Source organism: Mauremys reevesii, linkage group 6 (assembly GCF_016161935.1).
Source record: "Mauremys reevesii isolate NIE-2019 linkage group 6, ASM1616193v1, whole genome shotgun sequence".
Taxonomy (NCBI): Eukaryota; Metazoa; Chordata; order Testudines; family Geoemydidae; genus Mauremys; species Mauremys reevesii.
Window position 1 is genome coordinate 59,226,204 of NC_052628.1, and position 13,947 is coordinate 59,240,150.

At 38.5% G+C, this 13,947-nt stretch overlaps 1 long non-coding RNA gene across 1 annotated transcript in view; it reads left to right on the top strand.

Annotated features, from left to right (window-relative positions):
* Positions 1-13,947, top strand: part of LOC120407465 — a 100,789-nt gene that overhangs the window by 19,572 nt on the left and 67,270 nt on the right. The gene's annotated exons all lie outside the window — the stretch shown is intronic.

Here is a 13,947-nt window from a genome sequence, read left to right on the forward strand (position 1 = left end):
CATATGATTATTATTCCTTAGTGTATATACTGTTCTATAGAAATGTGCCACACGAGATGGGCAAAAAGGTACTGTTATATTGGGGGTTGGGTGATGCCACCCTTCATTTAAATGAAGCTTCTTTATGGAATAGATGGCTGAAACAATAGGAACTGTAGCTGAAACGCTGGCAGTGTGCAAGACCAGAGTAGAAGTTGAGCCATGCAGCCTGAAAGGTTTTCCCTAGGTCAGAATGCAAATACAGGGTGCTGGTTAGTGTTTGAAGGAGCTCTGTGTATGTAAGCGAGAAGGTCAGAAGCATTCAGACAAGGCAGCAAGGAAATGCAAGAGACAGCCACTGGTAGCATAACCCTGAGAAAAAGTTGAGAGAGAGATTTTGGGTGGAGTGTTGGCTGGAAAAGGGCTTGAAACTATGAGCAAACAAACTGTTTCCTGCTCTTTGATTCCTTCTGTGTTCAGGGAAACAGGACTTGTAAATAACCAGGATTTCATCAAATAAATACTTGACTCCTCATCAGTTTCTCCCCCTAACAGAATCAACTTACAAGCTTCCTCTCCACCAGTATGGCCATCATTCTGGTCAAAGGAGTTGCAGTATTTTACATTCAGTGTTTATATAAATTACAAAATGAAGTCCAGGAATACTGTATATTCAGCTGTCTTTAGATGCTTTAAATAAAAGCAATCTTATCTGTGATCTACTCCATATTTCTCAGGCTCTTTCCAATAATTTGCTTCAGGAGGTTTGAGTTTACATTTCATTGCACTGTACCTGTATAGATTTGTGTGAACACTAAAGTATATACATGCACAAGAGAATTGTATGGGAAATGGTTTTACCATGATGTGACATTTTGAGATTTTCAAAAATTGGCCTATTTTGCACTGTGATAAAACGGAGACCTTTGGAATTTTTTTGTCAAAAAATAGAGTGATCTAAATCAGAATGGTCTGGTGGTTAGGGCTCTCACCTAGGATGTGGGAGAGCCACATTCAAGTACTTCTTCCACTTGACTGAGCAGTACAGGAACCTTGATCTCCTATATCCCAGGTGTGTTCTCTAAAAAACAGGGCATTCTCCATGTCTATCTCGCCCCACAGAGGAACGTGTTGGTTTAGACAAATGAGCATTTTATGATGAAAAACTGTTTAGTGAAAAAATTCCCAACCAGCTCTAATACACACACACACACACACACACACACACACACACACACACACACACTAAATTAGTGTATTGAGACAGGGAAAAAGCCTTTGGATGTTGTGGCTGACATTTCATTATACTGTTGTTTAGAGGCTGGGAGTCTGCAGCCATTGTATGGTGCAACACTGATCCAAACTCCTGTAGAGCGACTTTTTTGGCTGAAACTTCTCCCTTGTGTTTGAACTTCATGTATTGCTAAATTTTTCCTCCTTCTTTCAGGAAGCCTTCTTACTACTACAGTTTATATTAACACTTACAAAAGCTCGTGATCATTAAGTAGAAGTACATAGGTTTGAGAAGCAGGAGCAGCATTATATTTTGGTTACCCATAATTTGTCACAGTACACAGAGATTACAGATCTTAGTTTAATTCATAGTGGCGATGATAAACTTTGCCTTGGGGAAAATGTATGTATACTATAGGTGATGACAAGCAGGAATTTTAATGCTGCTTCTCTTGCACCACAGACACTGTACTTCTATCACCACATAGGTAATTGATGAGAGTGGTGCTTATTGCGTGACAGCGTTCAGCTAAGTGTACACATGGCAATGTTTGTGCAAATCATATAAATTAATCAATAATGGCCACTAGCTAAATGAGTGTGAGAGACTCTTTGCATGAGAACAACCTGTCAGTTCTAGGGAGACTAAACGGGCAGTTAGGGAAAAATAAAGCTGGATTAAAGCTGCTGAGAATGTATTACAAAAATGTATTACTCAAGACAGAACAATATCATGTAAGCTGATTTGGATGCGATCTGGTGTTGGATCGCCTCTGTAAATATAAATCCAGCTGTAGTCGTGCAGAATCCTAGTTATACTCATCATTTCCATCAAGCTAACAAATTATACATGACATAATTGACTTTGTTAGTTAACAATCTGTCATGCTTACTGATGCAGAGTCAAATAGAATGGTCAAATGTCCAGTACCAAATAGCCTTCAGATAATGGGAGAACACAGCATTGTATTGTTTTAAAAAAAATACATCCAGCTTTGCAAGAACTATATCAAGATTGTTGATGTTTCTGTGCATGGTAATATTTTCATTTTAGTAAATCTTCCACGCTTACCTGTGATAACCTCAGACAGTCATATTAATGGGTAGAAAATAGAGCTGTTTGAAATTTTGCATTGTAATTTCAAATTTAATTGGCAAAATGGATTGATATTTTCATGAAAATGCTGTTACATTAAGTGTTTCTAATGAGCACACACTTCCACTACAGTTTTTGCACATTACAGTTATTATTAAAGTTTTCAGTATTTGTAACTTTTGACCATACTCTGCCTCCTCAGATTGTGTGTGTTTCATTGCAGCTAGAAGTTTACTTGTGCACTGCTCCAAAGTAACAGAATAGATACCTTTTGGGCCAGAATCGTCCCTTTTGCTTTTTGTGACTGATGGGGAACAAAAACATGTGAAAAAGGATAGCACATGCTCTGCAATATGGACCCACTCTGGGTAGTTACATGCAGGGTGAGGAGCGGGAAGTGATGGAGTTGGTGATCAGGTTCTGTGCAGGGCAGGCTTCCCTGCTGACCCCACAGATATCCAATCCGTTATTTGATTTGGGTGTTGATGCTTCTGTGTAGCCATGGAGACATGCAGCCAATTGCAAAATGGCTCCCTGGGAATTCATCCTGCCAGGAAGATGGGGAGCCAGTAGGTGCATGAGGACTTCAGATTTTCAGGGCTTCACAGGTTTCAAAGGCTTGTACTGCCTACCTATTTCATGAGGGAAGGACTCAAATTCTCCTCAGTTCCAACTAAACAGTGAGACTTAGTGGTAAAGACCTCCATAAGGAGAAGAGAGTTCCAAAATAACAGGAGAAACTAACATTAAGTGAGTGGAGTAATGAACAATATAAGAAATAATGGTTGTTACAGATAGAAATAAATTCTTTGGGCTAGCAGAGTTGTAAAGCAAATTAATATAATCAGACATTAAGAAATATTGAACTGCAGAGAACATCTCACTTAACAATACATATGTTTTCAAATAGTTACATAATAAATGATTAAAGAAACCACTGGTCCATTTTGAGAGAGGCAGTGTGGTTTAGCGAGGAGAGAACTGGACTGGGAATCAGTAGACCTGAGTCCTATTCCTGGCTTTGTCACTAATCTACCATGTGCCTTTGGGCAAGTCACATCAGTTCTCTGTGCCTCTGTTTCCCCTCTCACCCTTTTTATGTCTTGTTGACCTGGCTTTGGAAGCTCTTTGGGGCAGAGACTATTTCTCACTGTGTGTTTGTACAGTGCCTAATACAATGGGTTCTAATCCTGTTTGAGACATCAGTGTGCTATTGTAGTACAAATAATAATAATTATAAATGACAGTGAAGAATTTGCATCAGGAATTAAGTGAACAGCAGGGTTTTTCTCTGTCTTGACAATAGGAAGTATGTTTCGGTAAGGAGCAGATACCAGAGAATGATACAGAATTGACTCTAAAAAGCAGATAAAGCAGTGGGGTCAAATTTATTGCAAGAATGAACAGGCACAGCTCAATGGAATTGAGCCTAGCCTGGTCCAGATGTCAAGAATCCATTAGCCTGAAAGGACATAGAGAAAGAAAAAACAAAGCTTTAACTGATGTTTTAAAAGGCTTACTCAGTTTGGGATTGATTCCTGAGAAATGTAAAGCAGACAACATACTTTTGATATTTAAAAAAGTCAAGAGACAAACCAGAGAACTATAAAACAGTTATTTAAATTGTACTTGGAAACTATCTTAGGAGTTACTGAATGCCTAGAAAAATTCAATTTGGTTATGGGTAGTCAGCATGGACTCAGGCAGGGAACTGATGCTTAATTTACATTCTGCAGTTCTTTGACGGTAATTCAGTGCTGCAATGGTAAAGTAGATAAGAAAAATTCAGGGTATGTTATACATACAGATTTTTCAAAAACTATTTGACAAAGCTACACAGCAGCTTGATGTCTTAGGCTAAAGTAAGAGACATGGATTAGGAGATTTATATTAGGTGACTGACCACAGAACTATCCTGGGTCTGATTCTGAAACCGTTGAAGTCAAAACTCCCACAGACTTCACTGAGACAAGGTTGGCTCCCGCAGTGGACAGGAAGCAAAATTAATTTTTTTAAAGATTAAGGGGATTACAAGTGTGGTGCTGTCAGCAGTGGCCCCAAACCTTTTCTATACCAGGGTCCCTTGCTACATATAAAAGGGATTCTTCTCTCATCTAGTCATAAAGAAAGGGAGGGTGGTGATGGTCACATTCCCCTTGGACCTGTTTGTGATTCCCAGATTAAGAACCCATGCTAAGGTTGTTAGAACCTTGTTAATCATAATGATGCTCTATCCTTCCACTAATCTCTCTGTGGAGCTCCCTACAACTGGAGAAATACTATGTAATGCAAACAGATTGCAGAAGGTATGGATCATTTATTTAAGTGACCATGTGTGCAGATGTCAAATAGGGACAAATAGAAAATAGTCTGATAGCTAGGAATCAATTTGGTAAATATGTGCAACATTGTACAGTTAAAACAGCACATTGATTGAGATCCGGGGGGCGGGAGGGAAGGAGGGGTGGCTATTGTGTAAACCGCACTGAAATGATCAGACCAGTGAAATTCAAAAGTAAAAATGGCATACATCATACTAGACTGATTAACCAAGGGACAGAATATAAAGTAGAAGAATACACAATACATAAATCAATACACACCTTTTAGATTCCATCTTACTCTAAGGAATAATATCTGTAAGGCTGTATTCCCCACCCATTTAGACCTTTTCGGTTATAGGGATTTCAATAAACACTTCAGTGAAGGCTAACATGGAGCTCACCAATGATATGAACATTTGTATATATTTGAACATAGATTCCTAGGGCTCCCTTGTAGGATAGTTATGACTATAGAAATGCATCAACCTGTCTGTCTGAGACTCCCTTGTAGTATGGATTTCTATATATAAAGGCTGCACTTTGTGGGGCTCTGTGTAATGTGATTTTCAGTATGTACTCAGCAGCAGCACCCTAGAGCTTCCCTGTAATATGAGTATCTCTATAAAGATTGCATTGAGCAGCTCTCATGGCAGGTGACCACCAGTCCCTACTTTTATTATTATTAAATGCATATAGACTAGAGGACCCAGCCAGGATCAAGGCCCCCGGTGTGTTGGTCCTGGATAACAGAAGGATACTACCTGCCACAGGGAGCTTAGAATCTAAATTCTCTCTCCTTCCCCTTATTAATCTGTGGGGACTCTTCCCTCCCAAAGCTGCATCCCAAAAGAGCCCTACTGCTTCCTATGTCCAAAACATCACCAGCAGTTCGCACACCCAAATGATGGGCATTTTGCATGATTGTGGATTCCCCTTACAGTTTGGTCAGATGGGGACAAAATTTTGCCAGAACAGAGGACCTTGTAAGTTTTTTGCCCGGTAATGAATCAGAGCTACAAAACACCAGACCTGATAGGTTTTGATCCAGCCTAGAAGCCTACATCTAAAACCAGAGGGGACTAGTTTGGATGTAGTTCCCTGAATCATCAAAGCTGTTCCTTCCTTACTACAAAATTGTGAGAGCAGCTTGGGTTTAAGATGGCCATAGCAGCCAAGTGGCTATCAGCAAAGTAATGGGTACCACCACAATCAGATGGCTTTCATGGATAATTCATTTTACTTTAGCTGTCAAGCCACATCAGGGACTCAGCAACTGACACCTCAGTTTGTTATGGATCATGGGGTCATAACAAGGCCATTTCTTTTCATTGAATGTGATGAGCAAAATCCCCTAGTCCATCTTTATAAAAGGCAGTTTACTCTGGCATTCCATTATCCAGCACACAAGATGAATGTTCCTGGCCATTCTTTTTCCACATCCAAGTGAGTGTTACGGGAACAGGCTTAAAAATAAATCAAATATTGCCTTTCCAGCTCCAACAAAACACATCAGGAGGAAGCTTTTCCTCCCCTCCCCCATGTCTTTATACTGTGTTAAAACCCTCCCTTCTTCTTGACAGGTCTGGAATACTTTCTGGAAGGAGCTGAGAAAGTGTCTGCCTGTTTTCCTGTGAAAACCACTGCCAGTACTGCAATGCACGCAAGGGTGCAGAGCCTCCGCTGGTGTATATTGCCATTACGCCACTGAATTCACTAGAACAACTTACACCAGTGAAGGATCTACCCCAAGGTTTATGGCTGCCAGCTTCTTGCAGTGCTAAGGTGGATTTGTGCCATGCTCCCAGGCCTTTTGATTGGCACAGTGTAGGACTGTCACTTGGTTACACATACAAAACTAAGCATATCTTGATTTTGTTTTTGGTAGAGCTAGATTGGCAGCCCTATTTTGTTTTCTGTGCAAATCTGTTGAAAGTGAACCAAAGCCAGCTGTGTCTGGAAAAGGTGCTCACGTACCATAGCACAAGCAAATTAAATAAACAAAAGTACTGACAGATAGTGACATTCTGTTTACATGGCTTTGTATGACAGTCAGTCACTCTACAGCAAGGATGAGCTGATATTTGGATATTATTTGTATAGACAATTCTAATGTAAGGGAAGAGTAAAACCTATTTGTTTCATCATGCTTTGGGCTGCTATTTAGTAGAAAATGAGGTTTTTTGTTAGTGAGCAAGGGTTTCTGTTCTGTTACAGTGATAGTTTTAGTGGTGTAAGGCATTTTGGTGTCTCAGTGACTGGAGCCAATAGCCATTTATAAAATAAATTGTCTGGGTGATATTAGTGCCAAGAAATCTGAACATCACTCAGTCTAATATCAACAACCCCATATCAATTTCTTTCCCTCTCCCCCATCTTTCCGAAGGCTATCATCCAAGGAGGTTAGTGTGGATTGATGTCCTTCCATTTCACTCCAATGTCTTAGGAGAGAGACAGCTAGCCAGCCCCCTATCTCCAAATCCCCCACCTCTTCATGGTTGAGACAAGACCCCTTCAATCTACACAATATTCTTCCAGAAACCAGACTGTCTGTCCTCCATATTCTGCAACAGCAGGCCAGCAGCACTGTGCAGTGTGGAACAATGCAATCCCATGGGGCACAGCAGTGGGTTGAAGCCTGCTGTGCTGAATATGGATTGGCAAAATAGGGGGTCTCTCTGCTGAGTCCTTGAAGCCTGGAAAGAGGAGGATGGGGCCCAGCTGGCTGTGCACAAAACAGTGTGAGGTATTGGGTGATTAGACTATTGCTGCCTTAATCTTGCCAGAAGAGACTTCTGATCGGGCATGGAGAAGTGCACAGATTGAAAGGCATATAGAAGGTTACAGAGAACAGGGGTGAATGAGTATGCAGCAGTCAGATATTCCAAAATGATATTTGGGGACTATTCAACTGACTGAATGGCAGTGTCTGTTATTTTACATGCTTATTCAATATGCCTGCCCCTCCTGAACAATGAATTGGGAAACATGACAAATTACAAGGAGTTCAGTCATCTATACCTCATAATCATTTGCCACAAATACCACACCACATTAAAGGAAATGAATTTTTAAATATTAATTGAAGATAAGTCAAATTGCCTTGGCCCTTTTCAATTCAACAATCTCAATTCAACACACCAAATGGGTCACCTACCAAAACATAATAGCATAGGATTTCTACACTTTCCAGCCTGTGTGCAGGAAAAAAAACAGATGGCCTGTGAAATGAACTTCCACACAAGTACCTCTGCCTTGACTCCTCAGACTACCAATCTATCTGATATAAACAGACACACTCTCATTTTACCCAATCCTTGTGAAGGTGCAGAGAAAGAAAGCCCTGTCAATGCTATTTTAAGATAACCCACCCTTTTCTTACTCTTGATAATCTGGGGAAAGAATTGGAGGTGAGGCTGGAGGAATTGTCACTGTTAAATCTGTTGACCCCAAGAAAATGTTCTAGTTTAATGACATGTTCCATTAAACTGGATTTCTAATGATGGAACGCAGTTTAACAGCTCAATCTTTTTCCCCATTTAAAGAATTATAGATGCAAGTGTCCATGAGCTCAAATGTTTGCCCACAAAGTCAAAAGCCAGGTGGAAGCCAAGTTTCTAGATGAAATCTTATGGTTTTGTTACATGAAATGGAACTAATTTAATATGCCACATCAATGTATAGGCTTTATGGCCTATACCACTTTATCCTGACAGATAAAACTTTCAACCATGCCCAGATCATTTCTTGTCTGGATTACTGCTACCCCCTACTCTTTGGTCTCTCCAATACCCACACCCTCTAGCTCATCCAAAATGCAGCTACAAAGCCTTCTATTTCTGGCGATCTGGCCAGAACACACACTCTTTGAATTGTTACACTCATTCACACTTTCTCCATTACATCAGGATAAACTCTGCCCCTATTTACGTATGCAGCCCTGATCACATCCCACCCTGTCCTACTTGCTCCACCAAAAATTCCAATTTTCACTTCCCATTTATACCATTCTCCTACAATTGTCCCATTCTTCCATGGCTCTAGTTCACCAAGTCACTAACTTCACTTCATGATAATGATCATTATAATTTATATGTATATGTGTGTGCATGCGTGCGGCTATATATAGCCTTAGTTGAACCCCCTAGATATTCAAATGCCTGCTAAGCATCTATATTATTATATTTCTTCAGCCCTCATCTTTCCTGCCCTCACTCCCTCTCTACTGCTTGCAATCCCCACTTGTTGTGGCACATATAAATTATTTACTACATTTTATATTGCAAGCTGTTCTGAGCAGGGACCACGTCTGTCTGTCTATATTGTAAATCGATAGCACACTCTTGGGGGCAGTGAATTAGTAATTATACTGTATATGTCCAATATAGACAGCTCTGTGAAAACATGGAATAGAAGAAAATTTCAAATATAAAAAACATTTCACATAGATGATGATCCAACTATTTTAAAACATATTACTTTTTAAATGACTAGGGATATTGGCTAAATTCCCAATCACTAGTTTTTGCTATTAGGTGAGCATGTGTGCAGAAGAGAGGATTTAGGAACTTATTTAGAACTGTATAAATTGGAACTCAAGTAGTTGTCTGATTTCAGTCTCTGGGAAAAAGTACAAGTATGTTATGAATTAGAACCGTAGCAAGTCTTTCTTTTGGGAATTTTTTTTATTGTGTTCCTCTTTAAATTAATGTTCTAACAATATCAAAAGACTTGATTTCTAGTTTCCCACAATACACATGAGACTAATGTTTTTGCACTCATGTTCACATTCTAAAACCCTGTTGTAAAAGTTTCTCTAACTCACTCGAGTGCAGAAGATGCCCCTTTAAATCTGGCAGCCATAGAATAATTGAATCCGCGTGGAAAATCCAGACAATATCCATGAATCAGAATCTATGAATCAGAAAAAGAACAAGACTGAATTTATAGCTGCAAAATCAGCTTCTCTAGAAACATTTGTAGGCAGTTTTCACGAAATCAGCAATACATTCCAACATCCCTTTTGTACATTCAATTTAAAGGTCAGACCACTGAAAAGAATTTTACTGGTACTAAAGATCATGATTTTACATCTCTCCCTCCCCCAGTTTATAACTCAGATTTCACAAATAAAAAATTAGAGGGAGAGAGACTGTGTTTACATGAATGATTTATTTCCAATTTGCAATATCCTAGATATGTGTAGGGAATGCAATACTGCACTGAACATGTAGGGCCAAATCCCCCTTTTTATTATTTCTGGTGCAACTCCACTTATGTCTATGAAGTTGTGTTCATGTAATGGAGAAGAATTCAGCCTATAATTATTTAGACAAAAGAAAGGAAAGTAACTGCAAAAAGAGATGTATCTGCAAAAAGAGACGTACCCACAAAAACATACACTTTAATGTACATTTTAAACCATTACATATAAAATACTTCTGGAACTCACAACCAACCAGTTATTTTGAAAAGCAAATCAGCCAGAAGGCGCAAGCCTCCCCAAAATATAACATGGAGGATATTACTCTGGTGAACTAATATGATCTTCTTGACAGGTTTAGGTGGAGAAAAAATGTTAGTTCCCAATTGGGGACTTAAATAAAGGCACTGTGCTGCATAGAAATAATAATTGGAAAAACAATTTCCAAACTACAGTGAGAGGAAGATGGTAAATCATTCCTATCTCGACCCCCAAGCAAAACAAAAAAAATTGCCATCAAACCTCCCACATTAAAATGTAATTTTATCTCATTTCTTGTCTCTTTATTGCTTTGGTGGTCCCAGACTGCTTCCCTCATACCAGTGAAAGCAAAGACGTTGCTTAATATGTGTGAAACAGCTGGTTGTGGATAAATGTGTTATGCAGACACATTTGCAATTAGATTGTCCGGTAGAAAGGGTAGAGCAAATAGACTCTGAGACCACACTATTATTTTGATATGGCACAGCATGAACAAGATAATCCCTTGCTCATGTGATAGATGCTTTTCAGTGGGTATGTTAAAGAAAGATTCCAGAGGCACTCGTGTTTTAAAGCTGTTTTGGAAGCAGTCAGGCCAGATACAGTATATGGTATAACTGCTCTTCATAATGACGTGCAAAAGCAAATAACATAGAGCCAAATCCTTCTCACTTTATTTACATGAGTAGTCCACCTGAAGTCAGTAACTTGTGAATGGGATAAGTGGGAACTGGTACATAGTATCAAGGACAAAGATACAGCTGTTTTATTATTAATAATAGCACCATTTCTAAAATAGCACCTTTCAAGGATCCTTCTCTATTTTACAGACATCCAATTAGAGCTGTTTGAAGCTTAACAATTTCAGTTTTCAGTGCTTTGTGGAGAAATACTTTAATTCTGGTTTTGCTTCCCAGGGTTGGCATTCTGTGAGTTTCACTGTGAATTTTAGGAACCAAGAAACAAAAAGCAAAACTAGAAACTGTGTTAGGCTACAAAGTTTAGTTCCAGACCCTAATTGCTCCAGATCCCACAGATATGTGGATCCAAGATTTAAATTCAAGCTACTATAGAAATAGGAGACAGTCATGAAGTTCAAATCTGTTCCTGCCCCCTCATTATTGTTTGTACAAGGTAGGGTGTAATTTCCTCTTTGTGTGTTGGTAGTTGTGAACATGAAATCCTGCACATTGATGACAAATATGCCCTCAAGCAAGCAGGGACATTAAATAAACGTTGCAAAACTTTCCATCTCCAGCACAAAATAAATAAATAAAATCCATTGCATTATCTTACAGATTCATCTATTCTGAAAGCAATATATGCAGCCTGACAGAAAGCTTAGTATGAAGGCAAGCTGCAAGGTGACAAATTGGAGTTGATAGCATTGTTATTCTTCCTGATGTTACTAATAATTCATGGGATTCTGGGTCCAGGTGTTTCACCAGAGGGCATAGTTCTTTTGAATGTCATGGTATGATGTTAGGTCACATTGTACTGCCTGATGGACTTATCTAAACCATTAAATACTCAGAATGCCTGGGGCCTGATCCTGCAGGTCCTAATCAGGTAAAACTCCTATTTACCTCAGTGGGAAGCTTGCTTGTGAATGGACTGGAGGACCCTGCCTGTTAAGCTGAACAGATATGACAATTCTGGAATATTGTTAAATCTATACAAAAAGTAATGGGCCGAATCTTTTTCTCACTTGTGCTACTATTGCTCTAGTGACCTGAATTAAGTTACTCCTAATTTACAGAAGTGTAAAAAGAGAACCCACCACAACAGAGAAAACTTCCAAAATATTCCTTTTGGAAAAATTTCCTGTGGAAAATTTCAGTTTTTCAATGAAAAAAATAAAATAAAATAAAATAAAACACTAAAAAATGTTTGATTTTTGAAAACAATTTTCAGTAATATATTTTGGTCTTTGAAACCAAAAACTGATTTTTTTAAATTGAAAACCAAATTAGAAAATTACTGAATTTTTCAGTTTCCAGTTTTTTATAGGAAAAATGGAAAATGTCAACCAAAATGAAAATGTCCCATTAAAAAGCTTCATTTTGATTAAAAAGCCATTTAAATTAAATGAAAAGATTTAAACAAGCTGTAATAATCATCAACCATCATTAGAAATGAGCTATGCCACCCTATAATGTTATAACTTTAAAATCATGTTTACTAAAAGTGTTCCTTTGGGTCATTATGCCAACCAAAGATGGCTAGAGTGCAGCATGAGCCCTTGTCTCTGGTATGTCTCCTGTGCTGGAGGGAGCCCATGAAGACGTGTCCAGTGGAATCTTCAGCTTCCCTTTTAGAGTTTTACAGACAATTTGTGCTGCTGGAGTGAAGTGAGGGAACCATAGCATGAGCCTCGATCTGACTTGGCAGTGCTGCTGTCATACAGTGCAGTTTGAGATACCACTAGACAGGCAGGTATGATGATAATTGCTATTTAAGTTACTCAAGTTCAACACCTGTTCCCAAATCAAAAGTGAGCTGGTTAATTGCTTGTCTACATCCCTCCATAAAAGTGATCCTTTTTCAATTATAATTTGAAGTCTATTGGCTTATGATGTGTGCTGTAACCATTAGGTATCGTCTGCCCCCCCCATCTAAATCCTTCATCTGCCTACTCATCCTAAATTAAGCGATTAGTAGGTAGCATGTTCTGCAGATGTCTAGCCAGCAGCCCACATATATTAATCATTGTATATATTTAGCCTTTTTCACTGCCTCTCTTTGTCAGTCTCGTTCTGCAGCTGTAAGTTAGAGACTCAGATGAAGCCTTCAAAAATGAGGCACCGATATTATACTAAATACAGTTCTTTCATAACATCAGTCTTGCTGAAGCACGGAGAAAGATATACTCTGAGTACACGCTGGAAAGTAAATCTGATAGAAACAACTATGGAGTTGGTTATGACCAAGATCTTATTTTCCTGTACACTTTGATGCTTTTCCTGACATCTTGAAATTTTAAACATGAAATATCCTTCCGTGGATACAGAAAGGAAATTATATTGGCCAGAGCAACCCAAGTTGAAACCATCCAAGTATTTTGTAGAAGTGAAAAATGATATTGATACACTGTTATAGTTTGGATGTTGAGGGTGTCGTTACAGAGGGAATTGTTTCACTAGCATCTTCTGCAACTGGTCTAATAAGAAACTGTACCTCAAGATAGAAAATGAGGATGAAGACAGTTCCTTGCTTTGTATGTAGATGATCATCAATCAAGTTACCTCGGTTTGAATAAATAGGCACCAGAGTTGGAGAAATACTGAAAAAAAGTTGTGTGTTTTACTTTGACTTACAAATCAATACATTTCTTCTAATAGTATTCATTACCTTTCTTATTTCTCCATTGTGACCTGCATACAACCATTTGAATGAGTAATTTTTGTTTGCAAGTAGGTTACTGAAGACAGTGAAACTTGTGAATATATTAATTAAATGATTTGCATTGGAAAATGTAACTGCAAATATCTTGAAATCTTTTTGATACTTCTCTTGGTGTTAAGTGTTTTCAGTCATCCAGTCAAAAATCAAAACAAAATCATGTGACAAGTGGTCAGTGACAAATAATAAATGATGAATAGTCAAACCAAATAGGTTGCCAAACTCATAACATGAACTATATTCAACTAAAGTGTTCTGATTTTCAGTAATGATCAAATGCATAAATATCAGTCTGTTCATGGATAAAGGGCTTTGGTTTTCAAATTTTGCTACTGTTCTCTCAGTTTTAGTCAGCAGGATGGTTCTGCCTTTTATGTAGTTCTTACATTTAACAAAAAAAGGCTACCATTTTATAAGTTCTCTTTCAAATATCTCATTGATTTTTAGAGTTT